The 19,319-nt window shown below is 34.9% G+C and overlaps 1 long non-coding RNA gene across 5 annotated transcripts in view; it reads right to left on the bottom strand.

The window, feature by feature from the left end:
• The window catches only part of LOC141491482 (uncharacterized), a 138,952-nt gene that overhangs the window by 23,270 nt on the left and 96,363 nt on the right, over positions 1-19,319 (bottom strand). For 3 of the 5 annotated variants that reach the window (XR_012469623.1, XR_012469624.1, XR_012469626.1), the window contains one exon: positions 10,667-10,844. This is a non-coding gene — a long non-coding RNA (uncharacterized LOC141491482). Of the gene's footprint in view, positions 1-1,402; positions 2,108-10,662; positions 10,845-19,319 lie in introns of those variants that run through there. The other 2 variants (XR_012469625.1, XR_012469627.1) reach the window with 2 other exon arrangements.

The raw sequence follows: 19,319 nt of genomic DNA, 5'->3' as shown, positions 1-19,319 counted from the left end.
CTAGAAAGAGAAATCCCATTCAAAGTAACCTCAAAAAATATAAAATATTTGGGAGTCTATTTGCCAAGACAGACTCAGAATCTTTTTGAAAACAATTATAAAACACGTCTCACACAAATTAAATCAGATTTAAATCACTGGGCAAATATCAATTGCTCATGGATAGGGAGAGCTAATATAATAAAAATGACAATTTTACCAAAACAAAACTATCTGTTTAGTGCCCTACCAATCAAAATCCCAAAAAATTACTTTAATGAGTTAGAAAAAATTGTAAGTAAATTCATATGAAGAAATAAAAAGTCAAGAATTGCCAGGAGCTTAATGAAAAAAAAGTGCAAAAGAAGGTGACTTAGCCCTACCCGATCTAAAATTATATTATAAAGCATCAGTCATCAAAACTGTTTGGTATTGGCTAAGAAATAGAGTGGTGGACCAGTGGAATAGACTAGGTGTAAAAGCAGGAGATGATTATAGTAAGCTCCTGTTTGATAAACCCAAAGAGTCTGGCCATTGGGATAAAAACTCCCTCTTTGATAAAAATTGCTGGGAAAATTGGAAGTTAGTATGGAAGAAACTTAGATTAGATCAACACCTCACACTCTTTACCAAGATAAGATCCAAATGGTTACAGGACATAGACATAAAAAACAATACTATAAGCAAATTAGAAGATGAAGGACTAGTCTACCTGTCAGATCTATGGAAAGGGGAACAGTTTATGACTAAGGAAGAGTTGGAGAATATCACCAAAAAACAATTAGATGATTTTGATTATATTAAATTAAAAAGCTTTTGCACAGATAAAACCGATGTAACCAAGATCAAAAGAAATGTAGTATATTGGGGAAGATCTTTACAACTAATGATTCTGACAAAGGACTGATTTCTAAAATATACAGAGAACTGAGTCATATTTTTAAAACAAAAAGCCATTCCCCAATTGACAAATGGTCAAGGGATATGCAAAGGCAATTTACAGATGAGGAGATCAAAGTAATCCATAGCCATATGAAAAAATGCTCTAAATCATTAATTATTAGAGAAATGCAAATTAAAGCTTCTCTGAGGTACCACCTCACACCTCTCAGATTGGCCAGTATGACCAGGAAGAATAATGATCATTGTTGGAAGGGATGTGGGAAATCTGGGACACTATTACACTGGTGGTGGAGCTGTGAACTCATCCAACCCTTCTGGAGAGCTATTTGGAACTATGCCCAAAGGGCAACAAAAATGTGCATACCCTTTGACCCAGCAATACCACTACTGGGTCTATACCCTGAAGAGATGAGGAAAAAGAGTAAAAACATTACTTGTACAAAAATATTTATAGCAGCCCTGTTTGTGGTGGCAAAGAATTGGAAATCCAGTAAATGTCCTTCAATTGGGGAATGGCTTAGCAAACTGTGGTATATGTATGTCATGGAACACTATTGTTCTATTTGAAACCAGGAGGGACGGGATTTCAGGGAAACCTGGAGGGATTTGCATGAACTGATGCTGAGTGAGATGAGCAGAACCAGAAAAACACTGTACACCCAAACAGCAACATGGGAGTGATGTTCAAGCTTGAAGGACTTGCTCATTCCATCAGTGCAACAATCGAGAACAATTTTGGGCTGTCTGCAAAGGAGAGTACCTTCTGTATCCAGATAAGGAGCTGTGGAGTTTGAGCAAAGTGCAAGGACTATTCCCTTTAATTTGGAAAAAAAAAACAGATGTCTTATGGTTTGATCTGGTTACCTCTGAGAATTCTGTTCTCTTTAAGGATATGATTTCTCTCTCATCACACCCAATTTGTATTGAGGTAGTAATGTTCCCCCAGTGTATAGAGATAATAAATAGTACATAGGCAATGAACATTTGGAAGAATGAATATACTATTTATAACATTAACTATATCTACAATATTAATGAATCAAAGATGATCATAGGATGCCATCCAGCTAAATCTCAAATCTGGGGGTAGCTAGGTGATGCAGTGGATAAAGCACCGGCCCTGGAGTCAGGAGTACCTGGGTTCAAATCCGGTCCCAGACATGTAATAATTACCTAGCTGTGTGGCTTTGGGCAAGTCACTTAACTCCATTTGCCTTGCAAAAACCTAAAAAAAAAACCAAACAAACAATAAAACAAAAATAAATCTCGGATCTTATTCTTTGGTGAGATATAAGAGAACATATTTATAAAGTAGAGAAGAAAGGGGGATACTCCTGGTGTTGCTTCTGCCTTTTGACATTTTTTTTAGGTTTATCAGCCTTTCTGCCAGGTAAAAGAATTCAGTTCATCAGATGTTAATAAAGTACCCACAATAAAAGTTCTCTGTGCTATCTCCTGGAGAAGACATGAAGAGAAACAAGACAAAGTCCTGTCATGGGATCATGACTTTACAGCTGGAAAGGACTTTATAGGTAATTTGGATATTTAATGATCCTCAGAGAGGTAATGTGATTTTCCCAAAGGTAGTGTATGGTCAACCTGGGAAGAGTTGAGAAGAAGCTGAACTTTCAGGATGAGTCAGTTGGTGAGACACAATTTCTGAGAGCTTGGAACACATTCAGACTAGTCTTTTGATGCTAAATTCCAGCACCACTTTCTGCTGTACTATGTTGTTTGTAGAATTTGCCAAGAAAAAATGAAATTCAAGTTGTTATACAGAAATAGTGGAAATCATTTTGAGGTTTATCTATGGTTTAAATGTTTTACATGCATGTGCATGTATGTGGATAAGTATGTATACATGTTAGATATGGGTGTATATATATATGTTATATGTGCATGTGTATATATTATAACTCCACAAATAAGATTGAAACTTCAATAAGACTTGTACAGGGTTAAAACTACATGAAAAATTTTTTTTACTTAATTTTTTATTTCTCCCCCCAAATTGGTGTTAGGCTATTTCCCCAATATCATTTTACACATAAACACATACATGTGTATATGTATATTAAATATATAAAATTCAAGATGGAAAATTCTCACCAGGAAGGCACTAGCAACTGCATAAGATAGGAAGAAGTTAATGGAGATAATAACACCTATGTACATATGAGATTGGGCTGCTAGATGGCCTGAAGACTCATTTTCCTGAGTTCAAATATGGTCCTATATACTTTCCAGCTATGTAACCTTAGGCTAGTTACTTAACCTTGTTTGCCTCATTTTTTTCATATGTAAAATCAACTGGAAAAGAAAATAGCAAATCACTCCAATATATTTGCCAAAAAAATCCCAAGTGGAGTCACAAAGAGTCAGATCAAACTGAAACAGCTGAACAGCAACATATAATAAATACATGCATGTATGTATATATATATACACATAAGTACACATATTTTTTCTCTAGATTGATTCAGCAGAATATGAATAGTAGTGAAGGCAGTAGATGGTGGGTGTAATAATCTAAGACTGATATGATATGGACAGTGACAGTATAAGGTGACAAGGCACTCAAATATAAGTGCAGTCAGTGAAGAAGTGACAGCCTGGGAAAAGATTAAAGAACAGAAAGATTCAAGGATACAATGATAATGAAGAGAAAGGATTGGGGATGGTAAGGCAGATAGAAAGATGACATAATAACAGATTATGATCGGGTAAAGGATTGGACTCCTTGAGAGCAGGTTCTGCCTTTTACTTTCTTTGTATCCCCAGAGCTTAGTACTACACCTTATCAAATAGCAAGTACCTAATAAATGCTTCTTGACTGATTAATAGAGGAATTTCAGAGTTAATGGCCTTGAAGTGAAATACCTGGGAAGATAATCAAGAAATAATGGCAAGATCAAGGCAACATATCCTGGTGTGTAGCTGAAGTGCAGTGGAAACATGGGAACTGAGAGATTGAGGAATTGAGAATTTAAAGTATTTGAAAAAGTATGCAAATAGATATAATACATATGTATATGTCTGTATATCCCCTGAGCTCCAACACTAGATTTGTTGAGGAAGGAAGAATAGTATAAACTTGGATTGAATGGATCTGGAAGGAGGAAATACTGAATAATGATGGAGTGAAAGATTGGAAGTGGCAGTAGGAAACTAGAAGTATCCCAGCTCCTCCTCTAGGATCAGTGAGTTGGGGGATGTAAGTGGGAGTATGAGTGAAAATACAACCATCCCTGGAAACAGTAAGCAGAGATGCCATGTCATCAGGAAGGAAACTTCAGTAGCTTCATTGATCCCTACAACTGTGAAGATCAAAACTCATTCGTGCCTTCTCATTTTGGTTTGGTTTTGTTTTTGCAAGGCAATGGGGTTAAGTGGCTTGCCCAAGGCCACATAGCTAGGTAATTTTTAAGTGTCCAAGGCTGGATTTTGAACTCAGGTACTCCTGACTCCAGGGCCAGTGTTCTATCCACTGCGCCACCTAGCCGCCCATGCCTTCTCAATTTGTATAACCCTTCTCCAAGTTTTCCTGAAAATTCCTCACAACGGGATACATTCAACATTCTGGGAAGTTTATTCTAAGTCTCTTAATATTATTTTGGCAGTATCACACAGGAACCAATATAGGGGTAACAAATACATGGAGATTATTATCTAAGTATCCCTAGAAAGACAATAAAATGAGAGTAATTAAGGTACAACTACTCTCCTACCTGAAAATGATATTAAAATGTCTCTTAAAGGAAGGAAACAGAGTCAAGAAAAGAACATGAGGCATCTAGGTGGAACAGTGCATAGAGTAATGGAATCCAAAGTCAGGAAGATCTGCTGAGTGTCCCTGGTCAAGATACTTTACTTCTGTTTGCCTCAGTTTCCTGATCTATAAAATGATAATAATAACACATGCTATATGAGTATCAAATGAGATAATTATAAAGCACTTAGAAAAGTCCCTGGTACAGAGTAAAGGTTAGCTATTATTATTATTATTATTATTATTATTATTATTATTATTATTATTATTGCAGCACTTATAACTTTAATAATTAAAAATTGCTTAGTTCAGTGTCTGGTTTACTTAGTAAGCACTACATAAATATCAGTTGTTATTAGCTATTATTATCATTAATGAAAAGTGACATCACCTATTAAAATCCATTATTAAAGAAAATAAAATAAAGGCCAGGCTATTTGTCTCTTACTCCTGATATCATCATCCCTCCTCCCACAACCTGTTTCCATCCTGAAAGCTATGGTTTTAATCATAATCTTTTGAAATTAAAATCTTGGCTGCATCCTGGAGAGTTCACCGGGTCAGTTGAGTGTCATGAATGCCCATATCAGCCCCATTGCCCAAAAGGAAGGAAACAGAATGGTTATGGAAGAATGTTGAACACTAGGAAGAGGTCTGTGGAAGGGACCAGAAGTGCAGCACTGGTTACAGTGAGTTAATACAAAAGAGAAAGAAATAGTAACCAGCATAAAGTTTGGGAGACAGGTAGAAAAGGGATTCAAGAATGAAGGATTTTTGGAATTTTGCCACAGTCATATCCTGTAGGACTCTCCTCCATTGGTTTCCAAAGTAGTTCTCTCCTGGAGTTACCTTAGGGACTGAAAAAGTTAAGTCACAGCAGAAAGAGAAAAAAAGCCATATATAGCAGATTCTCAGAGTTTCTATGTTGCCCTGTCCCAATTGGTTATGCTCACCCCTCAAGGGCTATACATATTTAATTCATATTTTTAATAAAAAACAACATAAATTTCAGGGGCTGAGAGATAGAATCAAAAGCACTATTCCTGTTAAAGTAAATGATAAATTTCAAAAAACAATTTTATGACACCCTTTTCAAAAAAAGTCATCAAGGTGGCTGATAAAGATAGACAAAAGCCAATTGAGAATTACAAATGAATACTTTCAAAAAAAAAAGATAAACTTTCTCAATGGAACAGCATTTCACAGTGAAGAAAAATGAGTGAAAATCACATAAGCAAATTGAGTATATTTTGCAAAGCCCACTGAAACAACATTAGAACAGTTCCCAGATACTCCAGAATGATTCAGGAGAGCAAGCAAAAAAAACTAAGAGAAAATGCCAAAGAAATAAGGAGGGGGACAAGGAGAAAGTAGCAAATCTAATAACGATTTAGAGCAAAAGAAGGATAATCTACAAAATAGGAGAGGTCCTGAAAATGAAGATAACAGAATTAGCACTCAAAAAATGCAGAGGAGAAGAAAAATAAATGACCAAAACACTGGAATATGAAAATCTATAAAACAAGAATAGAGAATTTTGTAAATAGGAAACAAAATATATAATCTAAGGAATATAGATCTTCCCAAAAACATTTTTAAAAGAAAAAATGAATGTTATATATACTCCAGGAAAATCAAAACCCTGCTCAAGGTCAGAAGTATTAGAAAAGGGTATCAGGGTCCAATACTGGGAGAACAGGTAAAGTACAGATTCAGAGAATTCACAATATATACAGAGAGAGAGAGAGAGAGAGAGAGAGAGAGAGATTGATTAAATTCATCAAGAAATACAATAGTGAAACTTAAGAATTACCATATCAAACAACAAATTTTATAATAAACAACAAAACATCCTTCCTTTGAATTCCAAATATAATCAATCCTAAGAACATAGAAGTATTACTTATATATAAGAAACCAAAGGGAAAATGACAATATGATATTCCAAAAAGCAAAGAAAAATAGTTGGCAATCCAAATAAAATATTCTACAAGGATGTTGCTAATGATCAAAGAAAAAAATTCCATTCAACAAGAATTTGCGTCTTTCCTTCAAAAGAACTCAGCAACAAGCAGGGATGTCAACATGAAAACTGACCCAAACAAAAGAAAATCAAATTGTCTTTTCTTATAGTAATGAAAGACTAAGAAAGGAAATGTTTGTTTTCTTATGATGGGTTAGACAATGCCATGAGGTGTGAAATGCGGGGGGGGGGGGGCGGGGTGTCTTTATTTTTTTTTTAACTTTGTACTTAAAAATTGCATATTGAGGAGGCAAAGAAGACAAGAATGAACTACAGACTCCAACAAGCTAACAATACAAAGGAGGAAAAGATCAACAGACTGCTCTAAGAGAGGATGAAGCAGAAGCTATCAATTAAGAAGGTCTAGACAACTCTCAGAAATAGTTTTGCCTCTGTTTCAGAAGTTCTTGGTCAATCTGAAAAGGAATATATTTCAGTCTTAGACAAAGAAAAGAAATACTTCAAGAGAATAATAACAGGCTTTGGAAATTTAAAATTAAGGTACAACAACACCTTGTCAGGGGTTCTTAATTTGAGGATCTATGAACTTATGTTTTTATATATTTAAACACACACAAAACTGTACTTCAACAAATTGGTTCCCTCTGAAAATCTATGCATTTAATTTTATGTATTGAAAAACACTCTTCTGAGAAAAAGTCCATACGTCTCACCAGCTTTAGGAGTTCATGATTCAAAAAAAATTGAGAAGCCCTGCCTAAAGCAAACAATTGGTACTTAGTCTTCAGTTGTAATAGGCACAAATACAGCATGTATCCATAGACAGAAACAGTATATATTATATGTAATATTCAGTCTTCATAGTTCTTGTGATCAGTTTGATTGAGAAAAGATCTTTTTTTCCAAAGTGCTTTGGGTAAGGATGATGACGAAAGAAAAGAAAGGAGGGAAATGCAGGGGGGAAATAATTGCAAGATGATCATTTTAAAATGATGAATTAGAAAAGATGGAAAGCCATCCAAATAATAATATTAACTTCAAAAACTAAAAAGAGATTTATTTTATTGACCAAGGTCAACAAAACCTCATGAACACAAACTTGCCACCACCATGGCTCTAATTCATCTGCTCCCAACTATGTAAGATACAATCACCAAGTTAAACAAGGCAATCTGATTTTTTTTTCTAGGTTGCAGATTTTTTTCCCTATGCTTTATGTCTAGGACGATTTAGTTTAAAACTTATATTATTGACATTTGACCTTTTTTTCCAAATGGTATGAAATTTTGATTTCAAACCTGAAAACTTTTCTAATTTTACTTACATACACACCACAAAACCCAAAATAGCACATGAAGTACTTAAAAATCTCTCTTGCAGAGAACTTCCAAACATTTTTCAGCCCACAAAAATCTTCCCCCCATCTGTGTATGTGCTCTGGGAAAGCTCTGCTACCAGATCCCCAGTCCCTGGCCCCTGTACTAAAAATCTGATGATACCATGGACCCTTGGGAGCCTCTCCTCCTGCACCCTAGAAGAGTCTTCTAAAATCTATCCTAAGAACACAGAACTATTTCCCAAAACAGACCCAGAGGACTCTTGGGTCCAAAAGATGAAACTACTGTCTAATTAGATTCCAAACTCTACTTGATATTAATTGAAGAATATTCTCATTAAACTTCAATGGACTCCACCTCAGACAAAGTTTACCAGAAAGCCAGAATTTCCCCTTTTAAAAGGGGAATTATTTAATAATAATTTAATAATAATAATTATTATTTAATAATAAGCCTTAGTAGATACAATTCATTCTTTTGAGAAAAATTCCAGGAGTTGCTCCTATTTCATCACATTCATGTAGTTCTTCACATTTGGTCTAAGCAACATGCTATTCTCTAAACTTATCATGTCAGATTTCACCATTGTGACTTTGCAAAGACTGTCAGCCATGTCTAAAATACTCTTCCTCCTCATTTCTACCTCAAAGATTTCCCAGCTTCCTTCAAAGAACATATTAGGTATCACATTCAACAAGAAACCTCTCCTAATTCCATTTTTTCCTTAACAAAATTATTTTGTATGTATTATGTATCTATTTTGTATTAATTTTTCTGTGTATATGTTTTTTTTCTCTGCTATACTATAAAGTTCTTGAGGGCAAGGACTTCTTTATTTTCTTTAGGTTTTATGTCCCTAAAACCTAGCATGGTACTTGGTATATTTTTCCCTTGATTTGATTTCTTTAATGGAGAGAACTTCCAATTGGATTGCAACTTAGACTTTGTCTAGTACAAGAGGTTAGCTTAATATGAGTAAATAATTATCTTTCCCCCAATTACACTTCTATCTTTATAATCTCAGTATTTTTGCTGAAGGAACCACTATTCTTCTGGTCTCCCAGGTACAAAATTTCAGAATCATTCATGAATCTTCCCTCTCATTGACCCCACATCCAATCAGTTTCTAAGTGTTGCTAATTCTACCTCCACACTGCCTCTTACATCTATCTAATTTCCCCCATCCCTTTTTCTCTCAACTCATATGGCCATATTTTAAATCTGTCTCTCCTCATTTCTAATCTTAATGTTGTTTTTAATCATTTTGGTATTGTCTGGTTCTTTGTAACTCTATTTAGGATTTTCTTGGCAAAGATACTAGAGTGGTTGCCATTTTCTTCTCCAGTAAATGTATGAAACTGAATTTGAACTCAGGAAGATGAATCGTCCTGACTTCAAGCCTGTCATTCTATCTACTATATAGCTTTCTAATTGTTCTTCTTGCCTCCAATAGTTTCCCTCCACAATTCAACTTCTTCACCACTGCAGATGATATATTCCTAAAGCACTAGATAAATCCTAAGCTCTCCCTTTTTTAGAAGAAGGGAGAGAAAGAAAAAGAAGGGGGGAAGAAGAAAATAAGCATATTTAAATACCTACTATTTTCTAACCTCATCTGTTTGGTTGAGTGGTTTCCAATTGTCTCTCGGATAAAACAGAATAAAAATGTTAATTATTTCCTATTTATCATATATAGATTTGCTTTGAATTTGTTTGTATGTTGTCTCTCCCATTAGAAGGAAGCTCCTTGAGAGAAGAGAATATCATTTGCCTCTTTTTGCAGTGCCCATCACATGGTAAGCACTTACTGACTGACTAAAATATGAACTCCTGTTTGGCATTTAATGACCTCAAAAATCTAGATCCTATCAGTCTATCTTTCCAGGATTGTTTCACTATTCTTCTCCTTACAACCTATATTTAAATTTGTTCTTCCTTGATACAAAATTACATTCTCTATTTCTTCTATCCACATGAGACCTATCTTGCTATCCATATTTGCTAGTGCCCCCCACCCGGAAATTACTTTGTTTCTACACTGTATATATTTTATATGCACTTACTTGGGTATATGTATGGTGCTTAAAAGATAAGTCACAAATTGTACAGAATTTTCACTTGCAATTGAGTATACATGCACAAAGCTGCTAACTCTCCCATAGAGTGCAAAGAATAAGACTGAACACTGAGCAAAAAAAAAAAAAAAAGTTTGAGAATCTCTATTGTATTTGTTGCTTTTTCCCTCAATAGAATGCAAAGTTCTTAAGAGCAGAGACCATTTTTTTAAGTCACAGTGCCAAGCATAATGCAGTATAGGAATGTAATAAATGCTGATTAAATAAAAAAGTTTTCCCAGAAACACAGAACCAATGTATGCCAGGGGCAACTCTTGTCCCTTCTTCATAGGATTTCTTTAACTCCTATCATTTTAATAGTTCTCTCAGATATTTTCTTCTTTCTGGAAGAAGCTAGGTCTGTTCCTTAGACATCACTCCAGATGGTTTGAAAATCAAAATATTCATGTATACCTCTTTGATTCTCAGTCAGTCTCTTGAACAAATATAATAAGTTATTAGAGAGATTCTTCACCTAATCCTGCTTGTATATATAAAAACCATAACACAAAAGCTATCCCTTTAATCAAGCAAAATTGGGCTTCCTGAATAGCTTATTGACATGGGAAGTCATACCTACTTGAATAAGTCCTCTATATGAGGAGATCAAGCAGCTTGAGATATGAGAATTTCACCAATTTTATGTAGGTATCCAAAGATCAGAAGGAGGCCATCTAGTTGATCTGGTGGCTCTAGCATGACTGCAATCCTTCATAGGATTGAAATCTTCAAATTTATTCTGGCCTTGTGCCTATAACCTGGTTGGGAAAGAGAGACAGCAGAGTCTAGTGTAAAGAGCATTGACTTGGAGTTAGGATATCTAAAATAACATCTTTAATGTGTTGCTACTTATCACCAACAAAAACAAATCTTCTTTTCCATGACTGCTTGCCTATAATGGTTCCATCTAATTGTGGAGACAAAACACTCTCTTTCATGCAAACTACATATTCCAAACAACATAATTCCCTGCACCCATACTCCTCACTAACATTCCAGCTATGAAGGATCAAATTAGTTAACCTCAAGCAACATTGGAGAATGCTCTGCCAGACCATAGCAACCTAAAAAGCCCCAATCAAAGGCAGTTCCCAAGTGAGAAAACTAGTAGAATTGGTTATGCTTTTTGACACAATGCCTCCATTCTGTCTATCCTTCCAAGAATCTGAATGGTTGTTAGCTGAGTTCCCTTTCCCACTATTACATTCAGATTTTGACAATGTCACCATATTGTATTCTCCCATAGTGCTACCTTTCTTATTTCCAAGACTACTGAAGGTCCGGAACTGAGACCTTCATTGTTTTTGTTATTCAGTCATTTTCAATCATGTCTGCCACTTTATGACACCACTTGGGGTTTTCTTGGCAAAGATAACTGGAGTAGTTTGCCATTTCCTTATCCAGTTCTTTTTAAAGATAGGGAAACTAGGGGCGGCTAGGTGGTGCAGTGGATAGAACACTGGCCATGGAGTCAGGAGTACCTGAGTTCAAATTCGGCCTCAGATACTTAATGATTACCTAGCTGTTTGGCCTTGGGCAAGCCACTTAACCCCATTGCCTTACAAAAATCTAAAAAATAATAATAATAATAATAATAATAATAATAATAATAAAGATAGAGAAACTGAGGCAAACAGTGTTAAGTGACTTTCCCAGGGTCACATGGCTAGTTAATGTCTGAGACTAGATTTAAACTCAGGAAGATGAGTCTTCCTGACTCCAGGGTCTAGCACTCTATGCACTGTACCATCTAGCTGTCCATTTCAGAGACAACTGAAAGACAAGAACTAGATCCTTAGACAACGCATATTATATAGGATTGTGCTGATAAGAACCCCAGAACAGAAATATTTCTGTGAGATGATATCAATTCAATTCAATAAACATTTACCATGTGACATGGGAAAACTACAGTGCCTAAAGTACCAAATCTGGAGTGCCAGAGATATAAAAAGAGACAAAAAAATATCCTACCCTCAGGAGCTTACATTCTAATGGGGAAAGACAACAAGCAAACAAATATAACCAAACAAGCTATATACAGTACAAATAATTGAAATAAGGAAGGCATTAGAATTAAGAGAGGTTAGGGAAGACTTCTTATAGAAGGTATAATTTTAGTAGGAACTTAAAGGAAGTCAGAGAGCTCAGTAGTTGGTGCAGAGGAGGGAGAGCATTCCAGGAATGGGGACAGCCAAAGAAATGAAAAAGTGATGATAATGGGGATTTTTTAGATTTTTTTTTTGCAAGGCAAATGGAGTTAAGTGACTTGCCCAAGGCCACACAGCTAGGTAATCATTAAGTATCTGAGGCCGGATTTGAACTCAGGTACTCCTGACTCCAGGGCCAGTGCTCTATCCACTGCGCCACCTAGCTGCCCCAATGATAATGTTTTGTTTGTAGAACACTCAGGAGGCCAATGTCACTTGATGGAAAAGTATGTTTTGGGAAGTAAGGTATAAAAAGACTGGAAAGGAAGGAGACAGCTAGACCATGAAGGGCTTTGAACATCAAACAATGCATTTTGCATTTACTCTTGAAAGTATGTACGACATGATCAGGACCTAGAACTTTAAATTTTTCACTCTATTCACAGTCTCATAAATCAAGGCTTACCTTAGAAGAGAGCCTAGTTTTGTGGGGAGATACATAATAATAGCAGTTCTTAAAGGTTTGCAAAGCATTTTTATATGTCTTATCTCACTTGATTCTCATATCAACTCTGTGAGATGGCTGCTATTTTTATCCTCATTTTGTAGATCAAGAAACTAAAGCTGATAGACTGACTTCCCATTATCTGATAGGTATCTGATAGTAGACTTGAACCCAGTTCTTCTTGACTTCAAATCCAACATTCTTTCCAGGTATCTCTCACATCTAGAAATAGCCATAAAATTTCCAAAGAGGTCTATCCTGACAAATCCATAAAAACTCATTCATTAACTCACAATTTCCCAGTTTCTACATCATTTCATCCTCCTGTAGTGATGGCCTTCAAACGTGTGGGGATGAGTTTGTCTCAATAGAGTATTTTTTCTCTTAGTCTTAAACCATCTCTAATTGTATTTTTCTGTCCTGGAATCTAGCCCTCTCCACCCTCCCCCCCCCAAAAAAAGAATGTATAAACATATATTCAACTTTTACAGAAAAATCACCAAACTACTAATCAGAGGCAAGGATTTGGACACATTAATTCTCCTATTTGTTCCTGGCTTTGGAACAATTTACATAATCTACAAGTCTCCAGCCAACCTGTCACAAACTGCCATTCTCCCCCACTTCCTCCAACTATAAATTGTAGATTTGCTTCTCTGCAGATGCAGTCTTACTCCTGGGAAAGAAAAAAACTGAGTTCACACACTAACTGAGATAATTCTCATTATCTTTTGAACTTGAGGATTGTTTCATTTTTCAAGCTCTTCTAATCAGCCTACTTAACATGCCGACATTGTCCTAAACCCATCCTAATCCTTAGTTAACCCCACTATTCTATACCTCCTTTCTTAGTCATAGGTGACTGAGTATTGTTGAAAAAGTCACAAAACTGAACCAGTTGGCTCTACTCTACAATTCAAATTATCTGACATCAATTGGAACTTCAGTACTGCTTGGCAATTATTTTATTCAGAATGGCTTCAATGATATATTTTAGCTAGTCCAAAACTTTGAAATTTTTCTCAAATCCTTAATCCCACTCCTCTACCTCTCTCACTCTCTGTCAATGACTTTATCACTAATTTTACTGAAAGGATTTTCCTTAACTTCCTTTCTCTCCACTTCAAAACTTCTCTGGATTTTCATGCTTCCTCTCCTTTTTTTCTCATGTCTCAAAGGAAGAAACAATGCTAACCCATCCATTTATATCCTGTCTTCTCTTTTCTCCCTTCCTCTGGCACTTTATCATTCATACACACAGAACTGGATGGAATCTTTGAAGTCATTGAGTTCAGCTTCCTCATTTTTCCAGATGATGGAATTTCAGTCAGAGAGAGATTGACTTGTCCAGGGTCACACAACTAATAACTAATTGAGTCGGGATCTTGATTTTAATCTAGTTCTCTGTCCACCATATGCCATATATCCAAAAAGCCCTTGCTCCTTCAATTATTCCCTTTCCTCTATCAAACTCTTTTCTCCTTTTCCTCCATCAAACTCTTTTTTCCCTTTCCACTGACTCAATATATTTCCCACAAGAACAATCTGATTCTTCCATGTATGAATGTTTGTGTGTGTACACATACATACACATATACACATATACAAATATTTTTATTACCAATGTGTGGTCACTATAGCTATAGTTATACATATATCTTATATATTTGTAAAATATATACTTATACACACACACATACACACGCACATCTATATGCACATGTATATTTGTTTTAGCCTACTACCCTTCATAGTTTACTCTTGCCTTCCCTTTACCATAATTTTTTTAAATAGTCTGTCTTCATTGATTTCAATTCCTCACTACTCATTTACTCTTTAAGCTCTTTGAAATCTAGCTTTTGGACAGCTAGGTGATGCAGTGGATAAAGTACCAGCCCCGGAGTTGGGAGGACCTGAGTTCAAATCTTACCTCAAACACTTAATAATTACCTAGCTGTGTGACCTTGGGCAAATCACTTAACCCATTGCCTTGCAAAAAAAAAAGAAATCTGACTTTTGCTCCCAGCAGTGACTTAAAATAGTCCTTCAGTAGTAACTAATGGTGGAAACATTGAAAACCACATGGAAAACCACATGGAAAACAACTAAATTCAAAAAGGTCTCATACTAATCTAATAATGATCCAAATATACTAATTATGCAAATGGAACTCTGGTTTCATTAATATGAATGTGGTTTTTTTTCCCAATAAAGCAGATCATTCTCTATGTCTGTCTATCCTATGTCACTCTTGTCCATATCTTCCCAAAAATTCGTAATAAAGGATCTACCCAAATTGCCAAGTCATCTTCCTCAGTTTTTTCTTAACATCACAAGGATATCAGTATGGTTCATAATCCTCTATTCATCCCTTACTCTTAAAGTCACAAAGATAAAATTGAATAGCAATAAACACAAAGTCTTAGGTTTTAGTTTAAAAAATCATTTACATGAGTATGGATGAAACAGGTCTGATTAAACAAAAGTTTTGAGGCTAGGATTTGAAGGTTTTAGTGAGTTATAAATTCAATACGTGTGAAAAGTAAAACATGGGGAAAAAACAAACAAAAACTCATGATGCCATGAACTACCAAAAGAGAGTAATATTGTATAGAACTCTGGATCAAACAGTCCAATTGAATACTTGCCCTAATTATGTCCCATGTAGAATATTACCTTAAGATTTGGTTGGAGCTTTAATGGAAGGAAATGTCAACTTTTACCTTTCTTGACCTCTCTAAACCATTTAATACTTGATTACCTCTCTTCTTGGATATTTCTTACTATCTGGATTTTCATAGCACTTTTCCCTCTTATCTCTGTAATCCTCAGCTCAGAAGGCTATTTGCATAAAACACTTTATTGATAGAATCTGATCATTCAGTTTTCCTTGCCTGCAATGAGGAACAGTGTTGTTGACAACTGGAAAGAAAGAGGATCTTGGCTTTTTAGAACCTTCTGATTTTGAAAAAAGAAGTTACATAATTTCAGAGTCTCTTCAGGTCACTTGAAGGACAAAAAATTTAGGAAGAAACCAACAAAACTCAGTGCTTTGAACATTACCCTATAACTAGTCTACTATACTAGAGATGTTAAGGACGTTTCCCCTGAGTTGAAATCTGGACCCCTCTCTTTTGATTGAGCTTTTGTTACCTTACTCCCAAAGGGAGAATTCATTTACTTTTTTTTTTTTTGGTATGTATTCTCTTATGTAATTAGGGGTAACTAGGTGATGCAATGGAATAAGGAAGATCCATCCTCATGAGTTCAAATCTGGTGTCAGAAACTAACTAGCTTCAAAAACAAAATACTGGGGAATATGGATAAAAGGGGGGGAAAGGGGGAAAAATACAAACAGAGGGAAGATAGCACAGAGGGCAATAAACAATTAGTAATCATAACCTTGAATGTGAATGGGATAAACTCTCCCTTAAAATGTAAGCAAATAGCAGAGTGGATTAAAACACAGAATCCTACAATATGCTGCTTACAAGAAACTTATTTGAAGCAGAGACATACATACAGAGTAAAGGTAAAAGGTTGGAGCAAAATATATTTTGCTTCAGCTGAAGTAAAAAAAGCAGGCATAGCAATCCTTATCTCAGAAAAAGCAGCAGCAAAAATAGATAGCATTAAAAGAGATAAGGAAGGAAACTTTATCCTCCTAAAAGGTACCATAGACAATAGTCATTTCAATATTGAATATATATGCACCCAGTGGGACAGCACCCAAATTCTTAGAGGAGAAGCTGAAAGAATTACAGGAAGACATAGACAGCAAAACTCTACTAGTAGGAGACCTCAACCTCCTGCTATCAGATCTAGATAAATCAAATCATAAAACAAACAAGAAAGAAATTAGGGAAGTAAATAGATTGTTAGAAAAATTAGATATGGTAGACTTATGGAGGAAACTGAATGGGGATAGGAAGGAATATACTTTTTTCTCTGCAGTACACAGAACTTATACAAAAATTGACCATGTACTAGGACATAAAAACCTAATGATAAACTGCAGAAAGGCAGAAATAGTGAATCCATCTTTCTCAGATCACAATGCAATAAAAGTCATATGCAATACTGGGCCAAGGAGATATAGACCCAGAGCAAATTGGAAACTGAATAACCTCATCTTAAAAAATGAGTGGACCAAAAAACAAATTATAGAAAGAATTGACCATTTTATCCTTGATGATGATAATAATGAAACAACATACCAAAACCTATGGGATTCATTCAAAGCAACTCTCAGGGGATATATTATAGCTCTAAATACTTATATGAATAAATTGGAGAAAGAGGAAATCAATGAACTAAACATGCAACTAAAAAAATTAAAGAAAGAACAAATCAAAAATCCCCAATCAAATACCAAATTAGAAATTTTAAAAATCAAAGGAGAAATTAATAAAATTGAAAGCAAAAAAACTATTGAATTAATAAATAAAACCAAAAGTTGGCATTATGAAAAAAACAATAAAATTGATAAACCTCTGGTCAATTTGATTAAAAAAAAGAAGAAAACCAAATTGCTAGTATTATAAATGAAAAAGGTGAACTCACCACCAATGAGGAGGAAATTAATGTAATAATTCGAAATTATTTTGCCCAACTTTATGCCAATAAATTTGATAATCTAAGTGAAATGGATGAATATTTACAAAACTATAAGTTGCCCAGGTTAAATGAAGAAGAGATTAAATACCTGAACAACCCTATCTCAGAAAAAGAAATTCAACAAGCCATTAGTGAACTCCCTAAAAAAAATCTCCAGGGCCTGATGGATTCACAAGTGAATTCTACCAAACATTTAAGGAACAATTGGTTCCAATCCTATATAAACTCTTTGGAAAAATAGGGAAAGATGGAACTCTGCCTAACTCTTTCTATGAAACCAATATGGTACTTCTACCTAAACCAGGAAGAGTTAAAACAGAGAAAGAAAATTATAGACCTATTTCCCTGATGAATATAGATGCAAAAATCCTAAATAAAATTTTAGCAAAATGACTACAACAAGTCATCACTAGGATAATACACTATGATCAAGTAGAATTTATTCCAGGAATGCAGGGTTGGTTCAATATTAGGAAAACTGTTAGTATACTCAATTATATCAATACCAAACCTATCAGAAACCATATGATCATATCAATAGATGCTGAAAAAGCTTTTGACAAAATACAGCATCCATTCCTATTAAAAACACTAGAGAGTGTAGGAATAAATGGACTGTTCCTTAAAATAGTGAGCAGTATCTATCTGAAACCATCAACAAGCATTATACTCAATGGGGAGAGGCTAGAGGCATTTCCAATAAGATCAGGGGTTAAACAAGGGTGCCCATTATCACCACTACTATTCAATATTGTATTAGAAATGTTAGCATCAGCAATTAGAGAAGAAAAACCAATTAAAGGAATTAGAATTGGGAAGGAAGAGACAAAACTCTCACTATTTGCAGACAACATGATGGTCTACCTAGAGAATCCCAAGAAATCATCTAAAAAACTACTGGAAACAATTAGCAATTGTAGCAAAGTTGCAGGTTATAAAATAAACCCCCATAAATCCTCAATTTTCCTATATATGACTAGCAAGAAACAGCAGGAAGAGCTAGAAAGAGAAATTCCATTCAAAGTAACCTCAGACAGTGTAAAATACTTGGGACTCTATTTGCCAAGACAGACTCAGAATCTTTTTGAAAACAATTATAAAACATTTCTCACACAAATTAAATCAGATTTAAATAACTGGGCAAATATCAACTGCTCATGGATAGGTAGAGCTAATATAAAAATGACAATTCTACCAAAACAAAACTATCTGTTTAGTGCCCTACCAATCAAAATTCCAAAAAATTACTTTAATGAGCTAGAAAAAATTGTAAGTAAATTCATATGGAGAAATAAAAAGTCAAGAATTGCCAGGAGCTTCATGAAAAAAATGCAAACGAAGGTGGCTTAGCACTACCAGATCTAAAATTATATTATAAAGCATCAGTCATCAAAACTGTTTGGTATTGGCTAAGAAATAGAGTGGTGGACCAGTGGAATAGGAAAGGATTATAGTAATGTGCTGTTTGATAAACCCAAAGAGTCAGGCCACCTGGATAAAAACTCCCTCTTTGATAAAAAACTGCTGGGATAATTGGAAATTAGTATGGAAGAAACTTAGATTAGACCAACACCTCACACCCTTTACCAAGATAAGATCCAAATGGTTACAGGACATAGACATAAAAAAACAATACTATAAGCAAATTAGAAGATCAAGGACTAGTCTACCTGTCAGATCTATGGAAAGGGGAACAGTTTATGACTAAGGAAGAGTTGGAGAACATCATTAAAAACCAATTAGATGATTTCGATTACATTAAATTAAAAAGCTTTTACACAGATAAAACCAATGTAATCAAGATCAAAAGAAAAGTAGTAAATTGGGAAACAATCTTTACAACTAATGATTCTGACAAAGGACTCATTTCTAAAATATACAGAGAACTGAGTCATATTTTTAAAACAAAAAGCCATTCCCCAATTGACAAATGGTCAAAGGATGTGCAAAGGCAACTTACA

The sequence above is a fragment of the Macrotis lagotis genome, chromosome 6 (genome assembly GCF_037893015.1).
Source record: "Macrotis lagotis isolate mMagLag1 chromosome 6, bilby.v1.9.chrom.fasta, whole genome shotgun sequence".
NCBI lineage: Eukaryota > Metazoa > Chordata > Mammalia > Peramelemorphia > Peramelidae > Macrotis > Macrotis lagotis.
Note: the sequence above shows the minus strand (reverse complement) of the source record. Positions and strands in the feature narration are given on the sequence as shown.